The 26,825-nt window shown below is 45.8% G+C and overlaps 1 protein-coding gene across 2 annotated transcripts in view; it reads right to left on the bottom strand.

The window, feature by feature from the left end:
- Positions 1-26,825, bottom strand: part of LOC142564026 (uncharacterized) — a 41,934-nt gene that overhangs the window by 9,999 nt on the left and 5,110 nt on the right. The window contains exons 2-3 of one of the 2 annotated variants that reach the window (XM_075674836.1): positions 21,550-21,727; positions 20,530-20,671 (exon numbers count right to left, since the gene is read on the bottom strand). The gene's annotated coding sequence lies outside the window, so the exon portion shown is untranslated. The remainder of the gene's footprint in view (positions 1-20,529; positions 20,672-21,549; positions 21,728-26,825) is intronic. The other variant, XM_075674837.1, reaches the window with a different exon arrangement.

Raw genomic sequence — 26,825 nt, 5'->3', positions numbered from 1 at the left:
ATGTGGTGCTCCGTAAACTTAGGGGAATTATTAAAAACATTTACAGTCCAGAAACAATTACCGATTCAGTTTCTTGAGGCAACGTACCTCCTGTAGTGTGCGTTTTCCAGCATTTAAAGAAAACTGGGAAACATTAAAAAAAAGAGAAAGAAAAGGTGAATCAACAGCGGTTGACACCGAATAAAAACAAGGGCTTTCGGGGGAGCATTAGTGTACCGCGTGCTTTGTTGCTCCATGATTTTATATGCTTATTTTCAGGGGAAAGAGTAGGTGCTCGCCCATAATATCTTGTCCTTCTTTCTTCGACGTGCGCAGCTGTTTGGTCACTGCAACTTCACCTGCGTCACGTTTTCCGGCTTTAGTACCATCTTACTCTTGCTTGTGTCCTTTGCTTAACCTTTACACTTCTTCAGCCTTCGTCACTTTTCTTCCTTTCTTGTTTTTTATTGCGATAGCAATTATGTGGCAACACACTCGATGCTCCGCCTTTCGGGCGAAACCTCGGCTTGTTTAGACGGCACTGTCCGGGATCCGCCCACGTTTTCCGTTTCGGGTCTTAGGCACGCGCCGCTGTAACTAGCGCATCTGAATTTGATTTCCGCTTTTCTTTCGATGAGTCCGCATTATTACTGCCCCGTACATAACCATGCGCTACTTTTCCGCGTCTTTTTCGTTCCAAGGTTCATTTTGGCGAGGGTGGCGATATGGGCTTGTTGGTCGGTCATCATTGAAAGTCATTATCATCTATCTGTATAGTGCACCAAAACAAGGACACAATAAGAAACGAAGACGGAGACAAGCGCTTGTCTTCGTTTTTTCTAGTGTCCTTGTTTTGGTGCGCTATACAGATACCGTTCACTTTGAGGCATTTTTAGTTGTCCTACATCCGAAAGAAGGCTTGAGATTCTGCAATTTACGAGACAAAAGGGGCCACTTACATTGATTCCTCCAACGTCAAATCTAACTGAACTCAGCAAAGGAAAACCATGTCTTGAAATAAAAGTGGAAACATTTGACTGTGATCATGGGCTGTCGTATTGGAGCGGTCCCAACCGTGTTTCCAGAGAACGCAGGGTGAGCGCGAACCGCGGTGCAGTGAGCGGCTGCCGCTGTCTGCATCGGTTTGACAGCGAGTCCGTACCTTTCACAGCGGCGCGGCGCAGAGGATGCACCGCCATCCCCGATGAGCGATAGCCAAGTGACTGAAAGCCGTGCGCTCAGAATTTGAGTGAAAGTAGGAAAAGAACTTGAGTGAGTGAGTGAGTGAGTGAGTGAGTGAGTGAGTGAGTGAGTGAGTGAGTGAGTGAGTGAGTGAGTGAGTGAGTGAGTGAGTGAGTGAGTGAGTGAGCGAGCGAGCGAGCAAAACAAATTTATTGAAGAAACCAGCGGATTGAGGCCTGGGTCTATGACGCACCAGGCGTGGTAGCGAGACCATGTCTACCAGCCGCCTGTCGAGCTCGCGGGATGGCCCATAGTTGGTCTTGCAGGTGCGAGCTGATCAGGGCGGCTTTTCACCTCGCCCCAAGCTGTTCTGAGGAGACTGCATTTTTATCCTCTACATGTGCGCATTCCCATAGAATGTGTTCTAGGGTGGTGTGTTCTGTCGTACATAGTCTACACAAGTCATCTGCATACAGTTCGGGGTAGAGGCGACGTAGGTACACCGGGTAGGGGAAGGTTCTGGTTTGAAGTCGCCTCCAGTCAACCGCCTGAGATGTGTCTAATTTGGAGCAAGGATGTGGGAATCTGCACCTCGAGCTCAGAGCTTAAACTTTATACTGTGGAGCCCCAAGGCTGCCGGACCATCCTCTAAACATTTTTGTCTTTTTTTAGTCCTAATTTGCTTTCGTAAAGGCATTCGAACCATTTAGTTACAGCCTTCCGGCCTTGATTACTCACATCAAGTGTTGTCAAATGTCATTACCGCAAATAACAAACACATTTACTCTGGTTGTATGCATTTCCCTTATCTAAGGCGTATCACATTCCACTGCTATTCATATCGTGTGGTCTTTCACTGATTCATTGTTTTACAGCTTCCTTCTGTCCATCTGCACCCACTGTACTAGCAATTCGAGCACATCGTTAGATCGATGTCAATCCTTCTAGCCTGTCGACTCGCACGCACGTGCGTATGCGGTATATCACTCTTATGACTTGCGCGTGACGTATATCCCTTTTATAACTTGTGCACAACTAAACAAGGCTGAATAACGAGAAAGCTATCGTCTACTGACGTTGCACTTTATCATAAATTTTATCTGTGAAAAAATTCTAAGCGGCCAAGGAAACGTATTAGCGTCAGCGAATGAACTAAAGAAACGTGTAGAGGGTGGCATTTCAGTTTCACGATGGCCAATCTCACAGGACAGGCGTGCAATCACGTCGTTGTATTTTAGATTTATTTTCTTTGGCGTTTTTAAACTGGAAGTATATGTAACCGACATATAGACGAAACTCGGCATTCTAATCTCGAAGGGCCCTTTGATGGCCATCAAGGCAGCTCTGGTATTTCTGACATGGAATTTTTTCAGAACAGCCACAAAAGCCTCATGCTGTTTGGGAGCTTCTGCAAAACGATATTTCTTATAATCGTTCACAGCCTGCTACAGGCCTCATGATCCAAGGAGGAAGCGCAAAATACAAATACCCGAACACAATAGGAAAGCTGAAAACGCTAGTATAACATTACAAAGGAAGGAAACGAGTAAAAAATATGGCTGCACAAAACAGTAACATGACTGAGAACCAACCGTCGCAAACAAAAAATACAGGCGATCTAAAGGAGTTAGGATAGCAAAAAGGTATGGAATTTCATCAATAGATTGTTTTTGGAAAGAAATGAAACTGCAGTACGGCAGTCCTGACAAAATAAGTAGAAAGACAAAAGCATAGAAAGAAGCGTGTCTAATAATAGAGCAATTCCAATTTTAAGCAATAATTATGCTGTGCTTAATAACAGCTGACTTATGCACTAAAATATAATAGACTACATTCGAAGTACCAACATTTCACCGCCAGGCCTCACCACTTCCTGATTTTTGAGACTTTCTTTGCCAATTTAAAGCTATTACCCCTACTTGAATAGCAAAGTGTGTGCTGGATTCTATCAATGTAATTCAAGGTCATTTCATCTCCATCAACGTCTCACAAGACATCCTCACCAGTTGTCAGTTCCTTTAAAGAAAGAATGTAGAAGTTCGAGTCGAACGATAAGTCGCCATGTTTACAGAATGTCACATTTGTATAGTGAGCACGAATAAAGATATGATATTTATTTCCCACAGCCATATTCAGAGAAAATATAGCAAATAGCTCGTCTCTAAGAGCACCAATACCTGATGTAGACAAGAATTTCCAGCGGCCGCCATGTTTTATTCTTCTTTAATATAATGATGATGACGGTGTGAGGGCCGCCTGGAGATTACGCAAACGGCGCGGGCGACAATAGGCCACACCGCGTTTGCGGTCCTTAGTCGCCCGCGATGGGGTTTTGCGAATGCGCTGCCACCGTCTTGTCGTTTGTGGAGGCCTGTTGGTGTTTCCCCCCATAATGCACATTTCAGATGACAATCATACCACGGATATTATTTAACGAGAGCCCTGCTTTGTGGGATGTCTGCTTTAAAGGAGATACAACGTCGCCTGCTTCACTACAGTGGCATCTTGGTGTAGTTGGTCAAACTTCTTTTTCTATGCGCTCTGCACACTTGTGAACTTTTAAAAGTGTTATTTATTACTTTTTTCGAGGGGGGGGGCAGGGTTCAGACAGTATTTTCCGGGACTAGAGGACATCTGGTATCGTGCACTTTGTTTTTGAGGAAGCAAGTAACCTGTTTGTGTCGCGTGCTACCGCTATAACTTGTGCTGCATTTTTACCTTCCTTTGTAATCTCCATCGTAGTATGCTCTTAGCGCAGCACTATCGAGATGAGCACAATAAAGTGCCTGTATGTGTTTTCTGTGATTGCATGCAGTTACAGGAAAGCTGTAGCACTTACCTGTTTATGTGAGACTTGGATACGATTGAAGTAAGTTGAGCCCCATAAACTGTATGCATGGGATGTATTCAAACGCTCCATCAATACACTGTGCCACTTCACCGATTAGTGGGCCAGCGCAATGTGAACGAGGTAGAAGCATTACATTCTAAATCGCACGTGCTGCCAGCCACAGCCTCTTTATTTTTTATGCTATCGCCTTCAATAGGAGAACACAACATAATTTCGGTATCCAGGCATGACCTCGCGGAAGGGGGTACCACGCAGCTCCGTTAGAAAGAGAACATGCTTCTCGTGTGGCTGAGTGTGATCATTGCAGAATTGCAGCTCTTCATACTGCCCAACCTTGCGCGACACAGAAAACAATCAAGTAAGGCATTGACACGTACGCACCCCTGTTTCTGTGCGCGCTATATTTGTTTTCACAGTCATGAGTGTGCGAATGTGGCTCATTCATGTGCATAAAAAACACAGGACAAAAGAAAAACGTAAGGTTGCGTGCAGTATTGCTAAACTTTCCGTAACGAAACAGCAACTGCGGATGTTTCGAACTCGAAAACTCGAATCTTTCTTTCATATCCAAAACATCGTTTTGGGTACGGGTTGACCTTTGTGGTCAATCCGGAAAAAAAACTGAGAAAACCACAAATGCAGGAGCCATACGGCCATAAACGGCACTGCTATTTAAACTCCGTAACTTCGAAAGGGAGGACTCACACTATGGCATAGTTTACGTTGGTGTAGCCAATACCCACCCGAAAGAACATGTTGGTCGCGAAGTCCACTCTGTGCAAAGCCAATACCAAATGGTGTATTTCCAGCGCGGCGGCAAACTCATGCAGGGAATACACATCGAACAAACTGAAGCTTCTCGCGTCTCTGTGTGTATCGCAGGGCTGTTGAATGAGCCGCGTCGTCTGTCGTTGGTTGTTGGTGCAACCAACAAAGGCACAGCGCCGCCAAATGAATATCTTTTGTACATCCCGCTTCTCAGTCAATGCAGAAAACCGACAGCTCAGCAGGTGTGGTAATAACACGTCTAAAAACACCACAACAGGCAAATACGCACCGCAAGTGCTGCCATTTTTTCCCATCTTCTGAATGCAACACCTGGTGTCGAGAGTAGCAGTACGGCTGACACTCTCGCTAAGAGGCAAAAAAAATATACTGTCTCTACATGCCGTTTCAAACCACTAGGAAAACTTCACAATGCATGCCTGTTGATTTGCACCGATGCGAATATGTGTCACCAAACACCGATACACCAATGAACAGAAGACCCTACTTAACCTTTCTCTGTAGCAGCAGTTAAAAGCTAGGTATATTTGGTCTGCTATATGTCCGCACCTCTCTGCGTCAGTTATTTCCAAGGCACTGTCGTCAGCCTTGCTGATAACACAATACTTCATGCAAAATATTCCGGCAGCAGCTATCTCACGACGAATGACGACGCTGCAGTGGTTAACATTGAAGCTGTGTGGCGACACACAGTATTGCTACCACCGAAGCGCTTCATGTATGAGGCGGCTAGTGCTGCTGGGCTCCATCCTCGCACTTCCCTCTGGACACGCTGCGCCATCTGGAGGCGCCAACGCGTAGTCCGCGCGTAGCTTTCGAGCGTGTCCGAGGCTTACAGATACAGAGGGCTCTGTGTGTATACGTACGTGTCTGTTTTGGGTTTTGGGTATTACAGCGCTACCTCGCAGCAAGTACGCATGAGCAAGCACCAACTCGTATAGTCGTCAACATTAGCCATCGTCAAGCAACGCACCACTTCCTTCTCAGTGTTTTCTAAGTACCACCATTGGCAATCGAGCGTATATATCCCGACGTGAACGTACCAAGGGGAGCCACATGCAGTAAACGCTGAACTACCACGGAACTTTATACGCGCAAGCGTACATGGTGCGCCGGTGAAATCGGCGAAGGTATGTTTGAAGCCACGATGGAAGCGAGTGCTGGAGGAGGAAGGAAGGCGCCTTGAAGTGAAGAAGAGAATCGCGTACAGGCGAAAGTACGAAGGAGCACGCTGAGCGCGGCGCAAAGCAACGTCACGTAAAGGAATGTGATAGGAGGCTAGGTGGAGGCGTGCAGGGTTGACCTCTTTTGACAATTTCTATGGTTTCTTTCTGCGGTATGGATGCACCTAAAGTCCCTAGACCTTCTGCCTTCTTTAAAAAGCAAGAAATGTCCAGGGACTTTAGACTTACCGGGTTCGTCTCAGGATAACATGGTCCCCACGCGCCGTATGCTTTATGTACGAGTAAAAGCCCGCGACGATGAGCCGACGGTGGCGGCTCAATCTCGTGCGCGCAAGGGAGGAACGCGGGGAGGAAGCACACCGTCTTCCGTCGCACGCAAGGCACCGGGGGGGGGGGGAGGTGGCGAGAGCTGATCTACTCCTGCGGCCGCGTGAGCCTTATCTTGAAAACGATCTGCGATGCGGACAGGGCAGGCGTCAAGGCACACCGAAGGCCGATAGCATAGTACGCGCTATAGCACCCATACGCTTCCGTGTCACCGGCCTTCACGGAGTGAAACGTCGCTGTAATTTTTTTTACTGCGCATCTGCATATAGTCCGCAAATGTAAGCACATGTAAGCAACTGGAAACTGCGCAGCGTAAAACAAACAGTAACAAATATTTTTTATATTCGTTCAAGATTTTTTTCATAAGAAATAAATTTGCTTGGGAAAATGATTTCTGTTTTTCCTTTTCCTAGTTTTCTGCCTTTTTGGTGCCCATGTCCGGTTTTATTGGCCCCCTAAACTACCGCAAAACGTCGGCGCTACTTGGCTAGTAACACAAGAGTGGACTCTCCCCACGTGCGTGCGCGTGGGCCTAGCTTTGTTGTCATCTGGGATAGCTCAGCAGCTGAGCGCCGTAGCCACTGAGCCTCTGTTGCGTGCGGAAGGTTAATGCGTGGCACCTTGTGTTCTTAATTGACTATAACCTTTTCTCTCCTTTGCGTTATACAGCAAGCGCCAGCCCCACAAGTAGCCTTCAAGGAGCATCCGATGCTACTTTGCTAACTCCGTAGTTTTAAAGCTAAATATTTTATGAAGCTGCTCGCGATGGTATACTTCCTTGCACCATAGTTGCACACAGTCATATCTTAGTCTTCTTCTTCTTCTTCTTCTTCGTGATTTGGGAGAGGGAAATACGCTCAGTTCTGCAGCCCATATGGGAGCACGGCGCAGCGTAATGGGGAATGGGGGCGGGGAAAGTAAGATGAGAGGATAGAGGGGGAAAGGGAGAGTAGGTTACAGGCAGCAGACGTCAGCATCATCCAGGGGCGATGGCCGGCGCTCGGCGTTATTCTCGTATTCTATACTTCATGGGCATACCCGTCTTATTTCAAAAGAGAATAATGAGCATTTCAGATCGCAACAAACGTTGAAGGAGATATGTTGCTCCATGTTTGTTGGTAAATATTCTGGCCTATCTCATGCCAGTGCCCGAGGATTTACAGTCCGGGCTCAGGCATCAGATGCGTCGGACCTCGCCACGGAGGAGGCGCCGTTTACAGCGCGGGATCGACTTATTACTTACCACGAAATCTGCACACACTACCGATTAGACCGCTTAACCTTTCCGCCACTCATGGGCAAATCCCCGCGTAGGTGTGAAGTTCTGTGGCGACAGCTGCAGACTCGCACCTTTCCGTCCCCTTACCTCCTCCACCGCATTCATCCCGCAATTTACCTTTCTCCCTCTTGTAAATTCTGTGTATCTCCCAGAGCAGACTTAAACCATATCATGTGGGGGTGCCCTAAGCACCCCCTTCCCCCTTTCCTCAAGCAATTAATATCTAGTGAGGAGCAGTGGGAGGCTGCCTTGCGCAGCTCCAGGCCCGATCTTCAGGAGGCCATCCTGGAGTGGGCTGAGAGGATAAAGGAGGCCTACTTCAAGTAGTTCCTCCCCCACCCTCTATTCCATTGCCCCCTTCCCTTTAAAGAGGGATAAAGTTTTTCATCATCATCATCATCTGGCCTATCAGACTTCTCTGAAGGTTCATCCCTGAAGCAGCCTATTTCGCAGGCATTTTTTAGTTTGCGCGCGCAAACTGTTGCTCCTATGTTTCTAAGCCGGCACTTCAAAAACGGTCACAAGACCTGCACGGCTCAGGCAGCACAGTCACAGCGTAAGCAGGAGGAGCGGCTCCATAGGAGCTCTATTTCCAGCACCACGCACTACAAGGTGTTCGCGGCGTAGTTTCTTCGCGTCATTTTTACGAGAACGATCTCAACTGTGCGCCCGGCGTCGACGGCGAGCTGCGGCTTGTTCTGTGGCTTGGGCTGCACATGAGGGTTGCACCCTACCACGCGGAGCCGTGCGTGGCTTAGCCGTGCCTGGGGAAAGGGGGATCGTAGGAGTTGGGCCGATGCTGGATATTTGGATACTTAAGGCCCCAGCGGAGGCGACGTACCACTGCGACCTTTGTTTTACATGAAGGCACTTCTACATTGACCCTTCTGGAGGAAATCAGCAATCACATTTTCCTGTCCTGCTCTTCAATCTTTTTCTTTTTCTCTTGCCTTTTCTTGTTTCCGTCTACTTTTCACTTCTCCCTTCCCAACTTCTGTGCGGCCAGAGTAAAGCCCGCGTAGTTATCGAATCTTGGTTATTTTATGTTCGGTTATAGTGGCGATGCATAGCTGGCATCTGTAGGTATTCCCTCTAACCTTGTAGCGTCCCCTTGGTGGGCTCGGGGGTAGGTGGCCTGCCATCGCGGCCGAATTTTCCAATTTTGTATGGTAAATGCTTTCCCCCTACCAGATCGCTCCCTGAATGGATGCGCACTAATGTAACATTCAATTTTTTATGCAACCGTTGTCCACAGTGAGCACGACACTAAGACAGTCCAAATGTTCTGGCCATTTCTTGCACTCAAATATCTCACTCAACCAATCGGACCGGGTTATACGTAAAGTAACGAAGATGGGAAGTGGGGATCTTCTCCCGAAGTCCGCAAAAAACCACAGTACGACAAGCTCTCGAAACTTGTAGCATTTGGGGAAATTCCCGTTTCAGTAGACCCACACTAGTCGATGGACACACTGCGCGGTGTCATCTCAGAAGATGACCTTCTTGAATTCAGAAAAAGCGAACCACTTGAGCGATGGCACGACCAGAACGCTGTCGAAGTGAAAGGGGAACAATAAGGTGGGATTACTAGGAAATGCCAACTAGGCATATAATCATTACTCTTGGAACCAGCAACTTTCCTTAATCTATCGAAACCAGTCACTTTCAGCTTGGTGTCAGACCATACTACCCAAATCCGCGTCGATGCTTCAAGCGTCAACCTTTTGGTCTTGGGTCATGAAGGGTCAGAGGGCGTGATACTTGCGCTAAAGATAGCTCCATCGAACACCGTCTGCAATTCAGCAACCCGCCGTGCCAACTCTGAACGAGATCAACCTGCTTACATGCGATCCTGTCCACGTGGTGAAAAGAAAAATTAATAATAGAACTGAAGGTCAAACTAAATGTATCATTCCCAGAGGCACGTAAGCGTTTCTATTCATGCGATCAGTCCAGTTCGCGCCGGGGGAAGCGCCACATCGCTCGGCTGCGGCAAAAAGTCACGCGACGGTCATCACGCCATCAGCAGCCCCCTTCCCCGGCTGGAGCAGCCAGAGCTGTTCAGCCCACTTCCAAGGAGGGACAGCAGACCCCCGGGCGTGCCGGAACCAGGGCCACGACCCATGCAGGTAGGCCCAAAGTCTCCGCGAGCGTGCCCTCTGTGCGGGCACTATCCGCCGCATCGTAAGAGGTGATGGATACATCGAGCATAGCTCCAGCTTCTCAGACGTCCAAGGAACGGCTCAACTCCCTCGACTGCGCCGGGAAGAAAGAAAATCCCGTATCAGAGGCCTGGAAATGTCTCGTGAGCTAACCTAAACTACATATACTAGACGCACAGCACAAAAGACACTTAACATAAGTACGCAGATATTACAGTAGAATGTCAGGGGTGTACTCCACAATCTAGACTGCATTAAGGAACTCCTACATATGTACAATCCAAGGGTGCTGTATGTCCAAAAAACACTTCTTAATGCTTCAGATACGAAATTTCTCCGGCAGTATGTCATTTACCGAAAAGACCGCAACGATGCTCTTGCCTTGCCGGGTGGTGTGGTCATAGCAGTCGATAAGGGTGTTGCTTGGTGGCAATTACAGCTTAACTTGCCCCTAGAAGCAGTTCCGCTCCATGTGGCGCGGTTTAATAAGCTGGTCACGAAACCTCCCTATACCTCCTTCCGAACTACTATCTTTGAAAAACAGAATTTCACAGCTTTCTATACGGAGTGCCCAAAATTTATATTGTTGTCGGAGATTTTAATGCAGACAGCACCCTTTGGAGAGATTGTCGTTGTGATGGAAGAGGGTACTTAGTAGAAGACTTCCTCTTCTCTACAGATGCATGCTTGCTAAATGGGAAAGAGCCTACATTTTACAGTGTCGCAAACAAAACATTCTCATCTATCGATTTAAGCATCGCATCGAGTACACTCATGCTGCATCTGAAGTGGAACATAATTAAGAATCCGTAGAGCACTGACCATTTCCCCATTGTCATAAAGGGTATGAGGGCTCTCCGTGTTACCCTGTGGAAAGTGAATTGTGCCGACTGGACGGGATACAGGGAGCTCCCACATTTGACCTGGAATGCCTTCTGTACACTTTCTATCGATGATGCAGGGGCATTTATAGCTGACGTGGCGTCAATATGTATACGCGAAAGAAATGGACTGCCATGTAAGCGACGTGTTACCTGGTGGAATGACGAGTGCAAGGAAGCACGCAGAAATCAAGATTATACTTCGAGCCACCTTACGAGACTCTCGAACTACTGGGAAGCCGATCATTTTCAAGAAAATGAAATCTAAGTGTTGAAGAACGCGGCGCCATGTCAAAAAGGAGACCTGGCAAAATACCTTTCCAGCAATAATTCTTATACTGGTGAACGAAAAGCCTGGAACATAGTGAACAAAATGAAAGGTCAGCAGACTCATCCTCTACCACTGGTAAACCCGCAGGGAAGTATTCTTGAGGATCAAGTTGATTCTCTAGGGGCGCATATTGAGTACATTTATAACTCATCCCATTACTCAGATACATTCCTGGGGAAAAAGCAACAAGCGTAGCGACTGCTTCTGGATCGGAAATGGAAAAAAATATTTTTACAACCGTCCACTTAACGTGGTGGAATTTCAGACTGCACTAAATCGTTGTAATTAATTGGCCCCTGTAAACGATAAAATAGTTTACGAGATGATCGAACACCTACACCCCGAAACACACAAAACGCTCCTATCTCTTTATAAATAGTCTTTCCCAGCTATACTCCGTCCGCCTAGAAGTAAGCAGTCGTAATTCGTATTTTCAAAAAGGGCATTTATCCGTCATCGGCCAGCAGCTATAGCCTTATAGCTCTAGCAAGTTGTCTATGCAAGCATTTTAAGAAAATCACTAACCGGCGTCTGATCCATTTTCTTGTAAGCAACATAGCACTAGATCCCTTGCAGTGCACCTTTAGGGAAAGTAGATCCACAGCAGATCATCTTGTCCGCATCGAGACAAATATCGATGATGCCTTTGTGCACAAACAGTTTTTCTTATCCGTATATTTAGACATGGAGAAAGCGTATGACACTAGTTGGCGTTTCAGAATCCTTCGTGATCTGGCTGGAATGGGCGCCCGAAGCAACGCTACACGTGGTTCATAATTATATCTCCTACCGCAAATAAATCATAAATCTTTAGGCTTCCTTTTAGACTCTAAATTATCTTTATTCCTACGCTTGAAATATCTGAAACGAAGGGCCTGAAGACAATAGATCTACTAAAGCTCTTGTCCCGCACATCTTGGGCAAGTGACAGCAAACGTCTGTTGACCCTGTGGAAAAGTCTCATACGTTCACGGCTTGAATACGGAGCCACTGTTACTGTGACACGCCTAGTGCTCTGAAGACGCTGGATTCCCTCCATCACTTGGGTATATGTCTCGCCACAAGTACGTTCGGGACTAGTCCCGTAAAGAGCCGGCACGCGGAATCCAACGAGGTGTCTCAGCATCTACAAAAGACGTATTTAATTTTCTCCTATGGCCTGAAGGTGAAATCAAATGTTCATCATCCGCGTCATTCAGCTATTCGCAACCTGTCAATGGCCAGGCATTTCCATAATGGCCCAGCCAGTAGGCCTCCTCTGTCCCTCCGGTTGGAAGCACTGTACAAGAAACAGGCGTCTCTCTTTTAGAAAAATCCTAATCGCTCATACGCGACTTCCACGCCCTTCGGAGTGGCATGCAATCCAGTATAACGTCTCTTTCGTAGAAATATAAAAAATAAACACCTGAGGCACATGTACATTTACATGTTCCTTAACTTAAGAAGTATTCCTGTCCTGAATTTTATACAATGCTTCTAAATGGCCTCTCTGGTGTTGCTTACGCAGCTCTAGGACCTTCATATTTAACATCCGGTACATTGAATTCATAAAGTATTTTTACGATGGAAGCATACGTGATTCTCACTGCAGTTGAACACATTAAGCAAACTAATGTCCCTAGCGGTATTGTGTTCACGGATTCGTCGAGTGCAGCTCGAGCCCCAATGAGCGTACGAACATATACACTGTCTTTAATGAACTACATGCATCGATGTGCTCAGCTTATATGGTGAACAAGTCATCGTACTATGCCGTGCGCCTGGCCGCAGTGGCACAAAAGGCAATGAAGCTGCTGACGGCAACGCTATGTCATAGCTTTTAGCAACACTGACACAAGCATGCTCATTCCAGCCACCGACATCAAACCATACTTAAGGCGGTAGCTGAAGAAGCACTGACAGCAGCACTGAGATATCAAGGTATCCAATAAACTACACTTGATGAATGCAAATACTAGGGCACTGGATATCGGAGAAAACAGCTCTACACGATTGTTTGCAGATTAAGAATAAGGCACACTTATGGTACTCACTCTTGCCTTTTGACTGGAAGCAACCCTCCGACATGTAGCAAGTGTGGCAATACTCTAACAGTTATTCAGGTTCTTCTCAAATACCCTGCTACAGAAACACAGGGAAATGTTTTTCCGTCCGCATATGATGAAAACATCCCTTCGCATCCGTCATTTTTTCTTAGTAATGAACCAGTTTTTAACTTGAAAACTGTTTTAAACTCTTTAGAATGAACAACCATCCTGGAAATAATTTGGCCAAAATATCTGTAGCAAGTGTTTATTAGTGCTAGCCTTTAAAGGCACCCATGGAGCACTGTTTTGAGCACATGGAGATATGTTTACAGCATCATCTATTCTAAAGTAATCTTGTTTGTCATAGCCACACTAGTCATCGCCATTATTTTATTAGCTATACATTTTACATAATTTACAGTGACAGATTTCTATGCATTTAAGACAGATATTATTGATACCATTAGCACTCAACTTTTCCATTTTCTCCAGAATTCACTGAGAGCACATCCTCTTGTGTCATGGCGCTCTTTCGACATACCTGGCTCTTGCACGACTTAAGACCACATATTATCAAAGTGACCTCCCGATTGGATGGGTTTACGCTGCTTTCTTCACTCGTCGTCCTCGTCTGCGGCTTTTAAGCGGACATCGAAGGAATCGCAACCCACAGATGAACCTCCATTAAAAACTTCAAATGCTAGGTTGAATGTCGTTGGGGCCTCCTGAAACGAAGATTTTATGAAGAAGTGTGAAATGACATGTGTGTGCGTGTGTGTTCACAAAGGCTTGTGAAAGAAAGCTTGTGAAACGAATATTTCACGAAGTTTCCGTGCACCAGCTGTTCCTCTCATGCTCTTCAAAAGGTATAGTCCAAGAAAAGTGCGAGCACTTGAACGTAATAGGTTGGTATTCATACACCACAGAAATGATGCAAGCTAGATGAAAGCAGATTATACGGCCACATTAACTAATTTCAGGCCCTTTTCTATGAAGCCGAACTAGTTACTGTAAGATTGATTTTAGACAGCTGGTATATGCCAAAAGGCCGTTTCTTTACTTAAAGTATTATAACATGTGGTAAAGGTGGCGCCCAGTTTTATCACACTAAATGAAAATAAATATGTCACACGAAAACATCCCAAAGGCAAAAGATCATATAATGACTAAAACAGAAGCACAAGGCTATAGTTTAACACCTACATTGACAATCTCAAGCTCAAAACTAAGTCATCTCTGAATTATGGGTTTCTATATTTATTGATTAATTAATTTATTTATTTTACAAACACTGCAGTCATTTGAAGGCCGATGCAGAAGCGGTAAAATACTTATACAATAAAGCAGTACATGTAGAATGAAAGGACAACCCAAAAATATTGCCACAAGCAACTTAGAAAAGAAATTCAAAATGTTACTTTATATAAACAATACAACGAACTCATTTTATGGCTCAACGCTTCCGTAGTGCAAAATCAGAAGCCATTAGAGAACTAGAAAAACAGCAGCAAAAATAACCAGTTCATTAAGCAGCAGGTTCAATAGAAGGGTGAGTTAACATGATGGACTAAGCCAAATTGATTACATATATGTTCAATCGAGTCACTGCTGACCAATCCTTCAATGGGCAGGCTGTTCCAATCTATTATTGTACGAGGGCAGAAAGAATACTTGAAAACTTTAGTTCTGGTAGTGTAAGGTATTAGCGACGGAGAGTGACAATGCCCTGATTTGCGGCTGGTAATTAGATGTATGTAAGGCTGGGAAGGAAGATATGATTTGCCTTTAAGAAGTAAAAAAAATTAAGTCTGTGATTTGTTCTTCTTAATTGCAATGACTGAATATTATGAGCAATCATTAGTTTGCTTGGGCAGTCAGTTAAGATATATTTTGACAAGATAAACCGTACTGCTTTCCACTGAATCATTTCTAAGGCATCAATGTTAATTTCAGTATGAAGCTACCACATCTTTGCTGCATATTCCAGTTGAGGATGGACGAGGGATGTATAAGCAATTTGACGAGTTTCAGCGGGAGTATCCTTTAGTTTGTGTCTGAACAGGTGATGTTTCTGGGAAGCAGAGTCGCACAAGTAAGAAATGTGGGAATCCCAGCGGAGGTTACTCGTTCATGTGACAGCTAGATATTCGAATTCGCTAACCTCGATAAGTGGCCGATATACGAGGCTGTAGGGAAACGCAAGCCTGTTAAATTTTTTCGCAATTTTTATGACGACGTTTCTCTCATTTTAGGTTGCGCATTCTACTGATTGACCATGTGACCATGGCATGTGATTTGACCTTGAGGAACGGTAATTTTCCTAAAGAGCAAACAGTCGTCTGCAAGCAACTTAATTTTTGCAGGTGGAGTTACATTGTCAATAATGTCATTAATATATATGTTAAGTGACAACGGCCCCAAAACATTACCCTGGGGAACGCCCTAAGCAAGGGAAAGTTCACTAGAGAAGTAAGTATCAATAACAACGAATTGCCTGCGGTTAGTAAAGGTAAGCAGCAATTCAATTAATAATATACGGGGGTAAATTGAGAGGTTCAAGTGTGTAATTAGCTCTGAGTGTGTAAGACGATCAAATGTTTTTTTTTCGAAATCCATAAATATGAGGTTATTTTGCTCAGAACTGTCCAGTATGGTAGCGAAATAACACCCGCCGTGGTTGCTCAGTGGCTATGGTGTTGGGCTGCTGAGCACGAGGTCGCGGGATCGAATCCCGGCCACGGCGGCCGCATTTCGATGGGGGCGAAATGCGAAAACACCCGTGTGCTTAGATTTAGGTGCACGTTAAAGAACCCCAGGTGGTCAAAATTTCCGGAGTCCTCCACTACGGCGTGCCTCATAATCAGAAAGTGGTTTTGGCACGTAAAACCCCGAATATTATTATTATTAGCGAAATAATGAATAAGAGCTGTTAATTGTTTTAAAGTTGGAAAGCACTTTAGAAAACCGTTTCCGGGATGATAAAAAGTATTTGTTTCCCAAAAACTTGTTAATTTCATTAGATATTATATCATGAACAAGTCTACAACATGTGGAGGTAAGTATATGGAACGATTGTTTGCTATTAGTTTGGAATCCCCATTCTTTAGTACTCGGATAACATGGGTAGTAATTCAATCTATAGGACGTAGAAGTGAAGACAAACATGAGCGAAATATTATAACTAAGAAATGACATAACGCTATGAAAAAATTGGAGGACGCTTAAGCTTCGCCTTCAAGAGTGGAACGCGACAGCGTTCCCGTCGACCCGCCAAGGGGTGTAAGACAATGGGCTACGGCGCAGCGACTACGCGCCCCGCATCGGACGCGGTGAGCGTCGAGCAACGCAGCGTTCGGCGCGACAACGAAATGTGCGCCTGAGCAAGCGACGCACGCCTGAGCCTTAGAAACAGCTCGTTTCTAAGGCAACATCGCGTTCACTAGAGGCGCTTTTGTACCGCTTTCAAGCATCGAGCTCGTGGCTCAGTGGTAATGTCTCCGTCTCACACTCCGGAGACCCTGGTTCGATTCCCACCCAGCGCATCTTGGAAGTTGCTTTTTTTAACGCGATAGCGTTAAGGAGCTCGTGTCGCAGAAAAGTCGGCGTCGGCGTCCGCGGCGTTGGCCGTGAGCGATAAATCACGGCAGGCACTTCATAAATAAAAAGCAACTTCCAAGATGGGCTGGGTGGGAATCGAACCAGGGTCTCCGGAGTGTGAGACGGAGACATTACCACTGCGCCACGAGTTCGATGCTTCAAAGCGGTACAAAAGCGCCTCTAGTGAACGCGGTGTTGCCTTAGAAACGAGCTGTTTCTAAGGCTCAGGCGTGCGTCGCTTGCTCAGGCGCACATTTCGTTGTCGCGCCGAACGCTGCGTTGCTCGACGCTCACCGCGTCCGATGCGGGCGCGTAGTCGCTGTGCCGTAGCCCATTGTCTTACACCCCTTGGCGGGTAGACGGGAACGCTGTCGCGTTCCACTCTTGAAGGCGAAGCTTAAGCGTCCTCCAATTTTTTTATGAAGTGCCTGCCGTGATTTATCGCTCACGGCCAATGCCGCGGACGCCGACGCCGACACCGACACCGACGCCGACGACACCGGCTTTTCTGCGACACGAGCTCCTTAACGCTATCGCGTTAAAAGAGCATTGAGTGTGTTGCCTGGCGCAGGAGTCGGTTTTGTTGACAGCAAAGGTGTATATGGGTCAGATATGGGGTCTCGTGGCGTCTGTGGGCACTAACTATCATGATGTGGGCCGATCCTGATGATAGTGAAGAAATGGTCCAAGCTCAATGGCACATACCCCTGTGGGCTCAGTGACCTGCAACTCGTCCTTGAACTACCTTTGTTGCATCTGGGTCCCAAAGCGGTCCCAGGCACAAGAGTAAGAACAGATGTTTTAAAAAAATGTTTTGTGCAACTTTTCAAAAAGGACCGTTAAAAAATTATCGGCGCCAACCCCGTCATCGTCGTCCACACTGGCTCCGTTGCCACTCATCATTCCAGCGTAGAATTTAACTTCCCATTTGTCGTCGTAACGGGGAAGTCGCATTTACGGGGGTATGAGCCATTCATTGTCTTACGTGACGGACGCATTGAATAACAGAGGTGATACACGAATGTGTGTGTGTGTGCACCTATGTCGTCACGATGACCACAGATTAGGACAAGAAATATGTTGGCACCTTTGTTCGAAATTCTGTGTCTCCTCTGTGTCGTGCGTTAAACAGCTTCGCCGGTAGACTGCTCTCCTCTTCCCTCTCGCGATAAACTGGTGGAGGTGCTGGGTAGACCTAGGCGACATCCTAGGCGATCTGGACCTGAAGCTCCAGACGCCACTAGCTTTCGCACCCAAAGTCCCCCCAAAGAAGCCCTCGCCTGGAAGGGCTACCACCAGAGTTTGATCTGCTGGAAAGTCCATCGCGAAGCATTTCCACCGCTATGGCAGGCCAGACGCATGGGACCCAAACTGCTCCTGTCCCGTGGATTGCTTACGTGCCACGCATGCTTCAATCTTTCCACGGCGACACATTCGAGGACGTTGAAGATTACTTAGACGACTTCTAACGAGTCGCCAGCTTCAACTATTGGGATGACACCAAGTACGTCTACATTGCACTCGATTCTTAAACGCGGATATGGTACGTGAACCACGAATCTTCTCTGACGAGTTGGCAGAAATTTCGGCGAGAGCTTTGCGACACCTACAGCAGCACTCAAAGGAAAGAACAAGCCGAGCAAGTGCTCGCGTTAGGAAACCAAAGGTCACACAATGGCGTTGCTATGTCTCGGCTGTTTTGGACAGACGGAACCCTCCATGTCCGAGAAGAAGGTCTGGCTCTTGATGAGTGGACTGAAACAGCAACTGTTCGTCGGCCCTGCGCGTAATCCTCCTGCCATTGCAGCGGAGTTTCTTTCTGACGCATCAACCATGGAGCGGATGCTTCGGAAGCGGTCGTCGAGATATGATCGTCTCATAGCTACTGCCTGCTCCTTCGTGGCCGGAAACGAAAATGAAAGTCTCACGGACTTCGTACGGCGTGTGGGGAGGGAAGAAATTGAGAAGTTGTAACCTGCGCGACCCCTGCCGAACGAGACGGCAATAACAGATGTACTTCGTGATGAGGTCCGGCTAGAGATGTGAAATTTCATGAAATTTTTAGGGGCGTAAAAACAAGTTTATTTCAGGTGTTTTTTTTTTCAGGAAGATAAAAAAAACTGAAAAAGGACGTTTGCGCACAGAGTTATCAAAAAACTCGAGACATTCATTTGTCCAACGCTGACAAGAATCAAATCGCAAGAATTGCATCACAAGAGTCCCAGCGGAGCGCCGAGATTCAAAATCTAGGTATGATTTCTGGTCAAGACATTGATTTCACATCAACGCTTCAAGACCGACATTTCTATCAATCTGTGTCCGATTCATTTCTGCCTGGCATGTCAACGGTTCGCTGTGCAGCGGACGAAGCCTTCCGGACATTGAGGTTTGAGTGCGCGTACACTAGTTTTTGCACGCGATCCCCTGGGAACCTATTGCGTAGGTTGGTGTGTACAATTTCAAACTCGGATCAGTTTCTTTCACAAAACCAGAAGAAGGGGGAATCTGCAGTGCGCGACAGGCGACGGGCCTCAAGGGTTGGGTCAAGCAAAGTCTTTTCCATCACGTGGTTTGATGCAGGTGCATCGCACACTCCCAAGCTCCTTTTCAGTAATCCTTTAAAAGGAATCACAGCAGAAGCACTACGGCGAAGCTTTGTTTTCTTTTTCAATTTTATTCTGGTTGAAAAAAAATCTTGTCCCCTTAATTGTCAACGTGTTTTTTTCTTCAAACCCTTAGATTTTCAGATCCGGCAGGTAATGCAACCTTTCGCACCCCTCCTTTGATCAATTAAGCCGAAACGGTGCCTGCGCTATTTTCCAACTACAGTCAGTTTCTCGTCTCGTACGGGACAAGCACCACCGCAGTTTCCAAGCGCCGCAACTACGCGTAAAGCTGCATATAGTGACCAAGGACTGAACATGACGAAGGCAAATGTGGCGCGCACGGCCGACATTCGTCCACTGTATTACCACTGTGAGGGCAGGCGGTCACCTTTACCGTGACTGTACGCTCCGCCAAACGGGTATCCGCGGCTTTCTCCCGGAGGCATCGTTGGCCACGCTGCGGCGAGCGCGCTCAGGAAATCGAAGCGTATTCAGCATGACATCATCATCTTGCGGTTCCACAGCGACGGCAGTGTCGAACACCTTCTCCTAGGCGCTTTTTGCCCCTTATAGCCGTAATGCTACCCCCTTCGATTCCGTCGGAGGCAGGGGTTCCAGCCCATCTGGGGAAAACTAGGAACAGCGACCTGCCGGAGGGAGAGCGCTATATGCGAAACTATCAGATTTCCTTCCTACGTGCGAGCGAAGAACATCCGACAAGTGATCGTCCAGTTACCGAAACCTCACCTGACAACAATGCTTCCGCCCACGTTACCGTTTCTGTTCATCGCCAGCTAGTAACTGCTTTCGCCGACACCGGTGATCATTGTGTGTGATGCGATCAGGAAGAGGGAGATCTCATGAGCTCGAATATATGCTGCTAAAGTACCTGTCGAACTGTTCCGCCATATCTTGTTTGTCGGTAATAAGATTTCCGTCATGCAGAATCTGGTCGACTGATATCCGTTTTCTAAGAAAGCCCCAAAACTTGTTATGGGCAGTCCGAACGAAGTTCAGTGACGCATGCTAAAAGTAGCGTAGTTTGGCAATGATTACTGCTAGGTTTAGTTTTTTTTTGAAAGCTAGCAGCTTTGAAACGAGAAATGCCCTGTCGTCTTAAGGCATTGACTTTCCTTTTGATGTGGAAGAATTCGCGCGTCATCCAGGGACTAACTTTAGACGTTTTGTTAAATACATGTTTTCTCTTTAAACGTATCCTCAACTATTTAGTGGCTCCAACCGGACATCAGCGTTTATAATACGTTCGCTCCGGAAACAAAGATAATAAGGAGGGCACTAACGTCATAGCTCGTAAGAAGTGCCGTTCTGAAACTTACTCCGACCAGGGCTTGAAATGAATTTGCCAACAGCGATTCAGCGCTTATTTGTGTCGTTATTTTTGGAACGGGGCATGTATTGTTCCATTCCTGTCCCAGATACTGTTCCAGCATCGATGTTCCGCCACACAATTTATTATCGCTGAAAAAACAAAAACTCTATTGTAAATATCTCACGATGAAACGGACAAATTTGTCAAACTAAGAAAGGTTCAACACAAAAAAAGGGAAGAGTTCCTCGTCGTTTTCTCAATGTAAGTTTTATCCTCCGTAGTGGGTGAGTTGCTATGGTGTTCACCTGCTGAGAACAAAGGTCGCAAGTTGGATCCCCTGGTAACCTGGTTTCAGGAGGCGACAAATGCAAAAATGCTTACGTAGGCTGCTTTCAAATATCTTAAAGAACTCCAGACGGATAAAATACCACTAAGGCGCCTCGGGACCAGGAGTTGCATTGGCTCGTTATAGATATTTAATTAATACGAATCCGAGCAATGCACCGCTGCGGTCGATTATGTAGAATAGTTACTGCGCGTACTTGAAAAGATTTGGGAACTTCAACGGTATACAAAAACGATTTAAAAGTTTGCTCACTCTTATTCGTTCGGTATCGGTATTTTTTTATCGGTATGATTGGTATTTTTTTAATGTGTGGTTCGCTCTTTTAGGTGGCCCCCGCTTTTGACCATCGCATGACGCGCAGACGTAAAGCACTAGAACAATGTAAAAGTCTGCGCCCGACTTCTGGAAACGAGAGAAGGTAGCATACGAGCAAGATAGCGATAAGTTAAAAGGATCCATGCAGCGGCAGTATATTGGCACCGGCACTAGATATTAAGTAGTCTGCAGGACAAAAGGCATTTTAATTAATTACACGCACACACACACACTGATCTAGTCACTAGAAGAAAACCTGCAATTAGAAAACGTCCTTACTTAAATTTCCACGCAAAATTGATATCGCAATGCAGTACGTCAGAGGCAAGCTTACTTACAGATGGCCGGATGGTGGCGGTCACTTACCAGGCTCCCATGAAATTATCGCACCCAACTTTGTCGCCCGTGGCCGTCGTTAGGATGATTTGCAACGTTGGGTTTGACTCCAAAGGCTCCCTGATGGTGAGCGTGAAGTTAAGGCGCCTGTTCTTCCCAATTTGTGCGTCCTCAATTGAGACGTCGCTCATGGTGACTACATCGCCGTCTACGCCAGAGGAGTAATGCAGAAGTTACGCTAAGAATGTGTACATTCAATGTGTGTCGGTATTCTGAAGCGACGCATTGTTGCGGCAGGCTGGGCGTGAAGGCTATGAATCTTTATTATCCTACGGCATCATTTACAATAGCGATATTGCACAGAATTACACGTCGCATGAAACATGACGCTGCAATTGATGTAGCAGTATATGGTAAAACTGCATTGTACCACTCACGGCAGGCGTGTGGCAAATAGTTACAGAGGTGACGCGTGGGTCATAGAACAGAACACACGAAAAAGGTATGGCTTGACGCCTGTCAAGTTCAGGGCGAGCCGGCCACTTGCAAGCAGTGCTCATGTGGCAGCGATTCGGGCCTACAGCGAGTATTAGGCATACATACACCTTCAACTCAATGATTGCGGGTCCGCACTCATGAAGCCGGTAGTACACTTGGACGGTGCGTTAGTAGCGGCACGAACCAATCTTTATGCGAACATATTAGAACAGGTGACCGTTAATCGCTAGCAACCGCTAAATGAAATCAAGCATATGTGTGTACATTAGGCCGGAATGACACTGCCGCGAACGATAGGGTTTCAAGTAGATTGTACCTCGGAAAGACAGCTTGGCGAATGTCGGTGAGAGCGTACGGCATCTTGATATGTTTCAACTATGCCTTTTTAGTGCCAGCGCATGTACTTATTACGGCGGTCCACACTTGCCTGAACAAGAAGCAACGTCCGGGTACTGCACAAAGCCTTCGGCAAGTGCAAGGCTGCCAAGAGCAAGGAGCATCAGTGTACGAAGCATGTCTCAGATCACTTTTCCCTCTGTTTGTCGATTAGATCTAACCATCACCACCCGCTTCTCTATATATACAACTCATTCACCTCGACATGTCTCATGAGCTCTGTGTTTAGAAAAAAAATACAAAGAAACGCATAAAAATTCTCGAACTATAAATTTTCCGCCCCGACATGTAGCTAACTATTATTTTTTTTGCGAACCATTGCCCTACTGAAAACAATTCCAACCATCGAGAACATCGCGCAATATGGGAGGACGCCCTATAAAGGTCACTAATATAACGTCGCTGTGCTCGCGCCTTACCTAAATGTAGAAATAGCATGGCTGTTGTAGCAAAAACATGTTGAAACGGGTCATAGTTCTTGCCTTGTGAGCTATGTTTGCCGAGTCTCCTTGGTAGCGTTCAAAGCGGCCATTTCAAAACGCATAAAAATATTATCCGGCAGGAAATGAAACATTGTGCGTTGCCGTGGCGAATCGCTGGAAATAAAACAGCTGTCCACCGCCATTCATTTTTACTGCCGTGCAAATACATTGACTCCTTACTCTACACACGCGCCGGCTTGAACACTGAAGCTCCATTTCGACAACGACAAAAAAAATTCAATTTCCTGTGAACTAGGAGACATTTATTAGACTAATATTATGCGATTTAGACTATGAAACTATGAAACATTCAGGCAGAACCCACCTCCCGATGACTATCGACTATAAGCTTTTCCAGGGCACCATATATTCTTGACAAAACTCCCGCGATTTTCTTGCATGCTATCAATAAACGAAGTGCTTACAAATATTGCATTGCAAATTTCGCTTCTTCGCAACAGGCGTTCACCTAAAAAGCGGGAAGTACTTATTTGTCCTAGTAGTACTGAGTCATATTTCAAAAAAGTGGGACGCACAAGCCCCTTTGACTGTCAAGGGTCTCAACAGAAAATTATTTCTGCCCACTACCCTCGACAGCCAACACTCTGGAAAGTTTATGTCAAACAGGTAAATTGGGTGCTTAGAAGTAGTTTATAACTAATTGCACTTCCTTACACAAATGCATCTAGATTTTAAAAGTGCTAAGCATCTGTCCCAATAACACTACACGGCTTTTTCGGAAAGTGGGGCTCATTTGTTCCATTAGCCTTTGAAAGTTTCAATCACAAATTATAGCTAACCATTTCTCTCCTGTAATGAACCGAAACAGGACCATCAAAGTACCACAGTGGAGACCTTAAAGAAAATGTCACAATAGTGGTGGTTTTCCACACTGACGAGCCTTCGACACCGTTAGCTAGGCCCATTTATTATGTGGCCTCTCAGAACTGGGAGTCCCTGCATGGGCACTACGGTTGATATCTAACTTCTTGAATGGCAGATATATATTTTTTTAAATACGCAAAGAAAAAATTCAGATGAATAATTTCAGTCCTAGCCAAGGAGTCAACAAGATCAACAGATCTTAAGGCCGTTTCTCATTAGTTATGCGATGGCGGATTTATCCTGGAGACTTCCACCTGCATTACACTGCTGTAAGCATCCTGATGATGTTTGTATGTGTGCCTCTAGTTGGTGCGCAAACCTTGTTCAATATGCGTAGCAGGAAGGTCTAAGCACTGCGGACAAATTTTTAGAACTGTCTTACAACAAGACGGCTGTGCGACCCTTCACCAGAGAATATCTAAAAGACTTTCAGCTGCGCCTTAAGAGAGAACGTTTGTACAATTTAAAACAACACAAATTTAAGAGGGTTATAATAGACAGACAACTTCCTTGGAATTCTCAGAGTAAAGCCCTTGAGCAACAAATAAACTCAACACCACATTTTTTACCGCGTAGCAAGTACGACGTCTGGTTCATCACTACCAAAACTACATAATGCACTTATAAAGCGAAATATGACATATTCTTCACCTATTTTACATCGAGTTCCCCGTTCATCTGAAGAGAGACTCCAATGGTTAATAGCTTACAGTATCTCAGGCGTTCTTCGAGCAACATCAAGTTCCTTAGTAATTGCAGATGCACGTTATCCTGCGTTTCCTATTATGAGGACGGCTGAAGCCTGTAGACACTTCTTTCGCATTCCAGTGCAGCACAAAACGAACCCAATAGCAGTTGCACCTATTGAGAGAGACAGCGCTTGCATCAATAAGGTGGTTTTCGTCTACCAAAATCTACTACTATATCGCAAATTTTGTATCTCACACATCTCCTACCCTCAGTCGCAACTGATCACTCCCAAAATAGATCTTTCAACAGAAGGAATCATTCGGAAACGAGATATCTTTACGATAGCAGTGCAACAACTAGCGTTATACCAGATATACTTTCGATACCCTGGTGATATTTAAGTGCACTTAGATGGTTCTTGGCAAACGAATTCTTATCATCCGCCTTTGTCATGCCAGAATGGAACCAATTACAAATGTTTAAACTCTCTTGTATCACGTCGTCAACGTCAAAAGAGCTTCTTGCACTATTGTCTTTCTTACGACATATAAGTTAAATGCAGGAAGGGAAACAATGGTTCGTCCTTCATGACTTGCAGGAAGCTTTCTTGTCCCATCATGGTGGGATCATCTATTCGCAAAACATGGCGTTAGCTTAGGAGAAACTATAGCAATTCACGAAAGTAAGTGAAGAGAATTGCAAAAAAGTTTTCTAGTGGATACCCGGCCGCTGCAATCTCCCTGTATATGTCGCTGTGTGAGAGAAAGCTGGAGAAGGACTTTGTAACAACGTAACGTATGGACTCCCTCCAACACGAGGGCAATTGCGGTACATGCTAAGACACATATCAGGCCGCGGTTGCAGATCAACTTCGTGTGATAGCAATTCGAATTCTTCATATTTATTTCATATTGACCAATTTATTTCATATTGACAACCATAGGTTTTGAAAACGTTCATCCATGGTCTGTGGCTCGGTACTGTGCATAAAAACACGTTCAAAAACTTTCAAGAGCTGATAGTCGGGAATGCGTCTGTGTCCGTGCGGGTGAGGGTATACAGCATCTTCTGTTAGAATATCCGCGGCATGACCCAAAGTGACTGCGTTTAGTGCGCCATTTAATGACCCTTCAGTCTCATGAAGATCTTAGGTCATTGGCCAATATATTCATTGCAATGACGAGCGTCACTGGCCCTCCAGAGATTTCTTGAAGCGGCCGATATTATCAGAAACTATTGAGTAGAATGTCCATTTGTAATACGCTCTATGTAATACTCTATGTGATTAATTTGGCCAGACATTGGCCCATTCAATGCCTGAATTCATGCATTTCATTTGAATCTAATCCGTGCTTTTTTATGTGCCCCGATTTTGTTCCAGTTATGTGACCACAGTTTGTGTGGACTTTATTGCGCTTATGTGACTGTAATTTGTGTTTGTATTTCTGAGCTGACTTTCACTTTTAGTGTTGTATTAGTGTGTTTATGTGACTGGACTTGCGTTATTGTGGTTCGGAGTTGAATTTCACTTTCATAGCCCTTAAGTTGATTCGTTGCTTCATATATCTATGTCCAAAGAAGCAGCCGGCGCCAATTAAACCAGCAAGCTCCCTGAAGCACCACATATCAATAAAATATGTTTGTGTACACTTTTCGACAGAGCATCGAACGCCAACAGCATCAGCGCCTCTTTGCCATGTGCATGCTTTTGCAGGTTCGTTGACAAGGAAGACCTTCGCAGTCTAGGTATTAATTCAACATAGGAAAACTGCTGGCAGTTGCGAGCTATATGTTTTAATCTAAAAAGCTGGGGAGATGCTTAAGCTTCGCCTTAAGAATTGAACGCGGTAGCACTAAAGGTTCTCTGACTTCTCACTCTTCCAGACAACTACAGCTGATGCAAACGTAATCTTTACCGGGAAACGCTTCCGGCGAAAGCTATGCCAAAAGGCGAGCTTTCTGGTTCTTTTTTTATCTTTCCCCTCGCATGGCCGGTGCCGCCGCTGGATGGATAGATGAATGTTATGAGCGTCCCATTTGGAACGGGGCGGTGGGTTGCGCCATCAAGCTCTTGCTATTATGCTGCCTAATGTCCTACCTAGGTTAAGCAATAAAAAAGAAGAAAAAGCGTTTTGAACTACCACACCAAAATTTTCTGATCGCCTATTGCGAACTGTGCTTTTCTGCGTCACCGTTTTTTGCCGCAGCCGCGTAGGCGAGCGCCCTCTGGTGGTGCTTCAAGGAAGCGACCAGAGAACACTGCGCGTGGCGCGCTGTGAGCGCTAGAAAATTTTTGCTCCTGGTCAACGCACCATCAACGCCAGTGACGCCGAGTTTTCTGCGTAAAAAGTCCCT

Source organism: Dermacentor variabilis, chromosome 11 (assembly GCF_050947875.1).
Source record: "Dermacentor variabilis isolate Ectoservices chromosome 11, ASM5094787v1, whole genome shotgun sequence".
Lineage (NCBI taxonomy): Eukaryota > Metazoa > Arthropoda > Arachnida > Ixodida > Ixodidae > Dermacentor > Dermacentor variabilis.
This window is presented reverse-complemented; position numbering and strand designations above follow the sequence as displayed.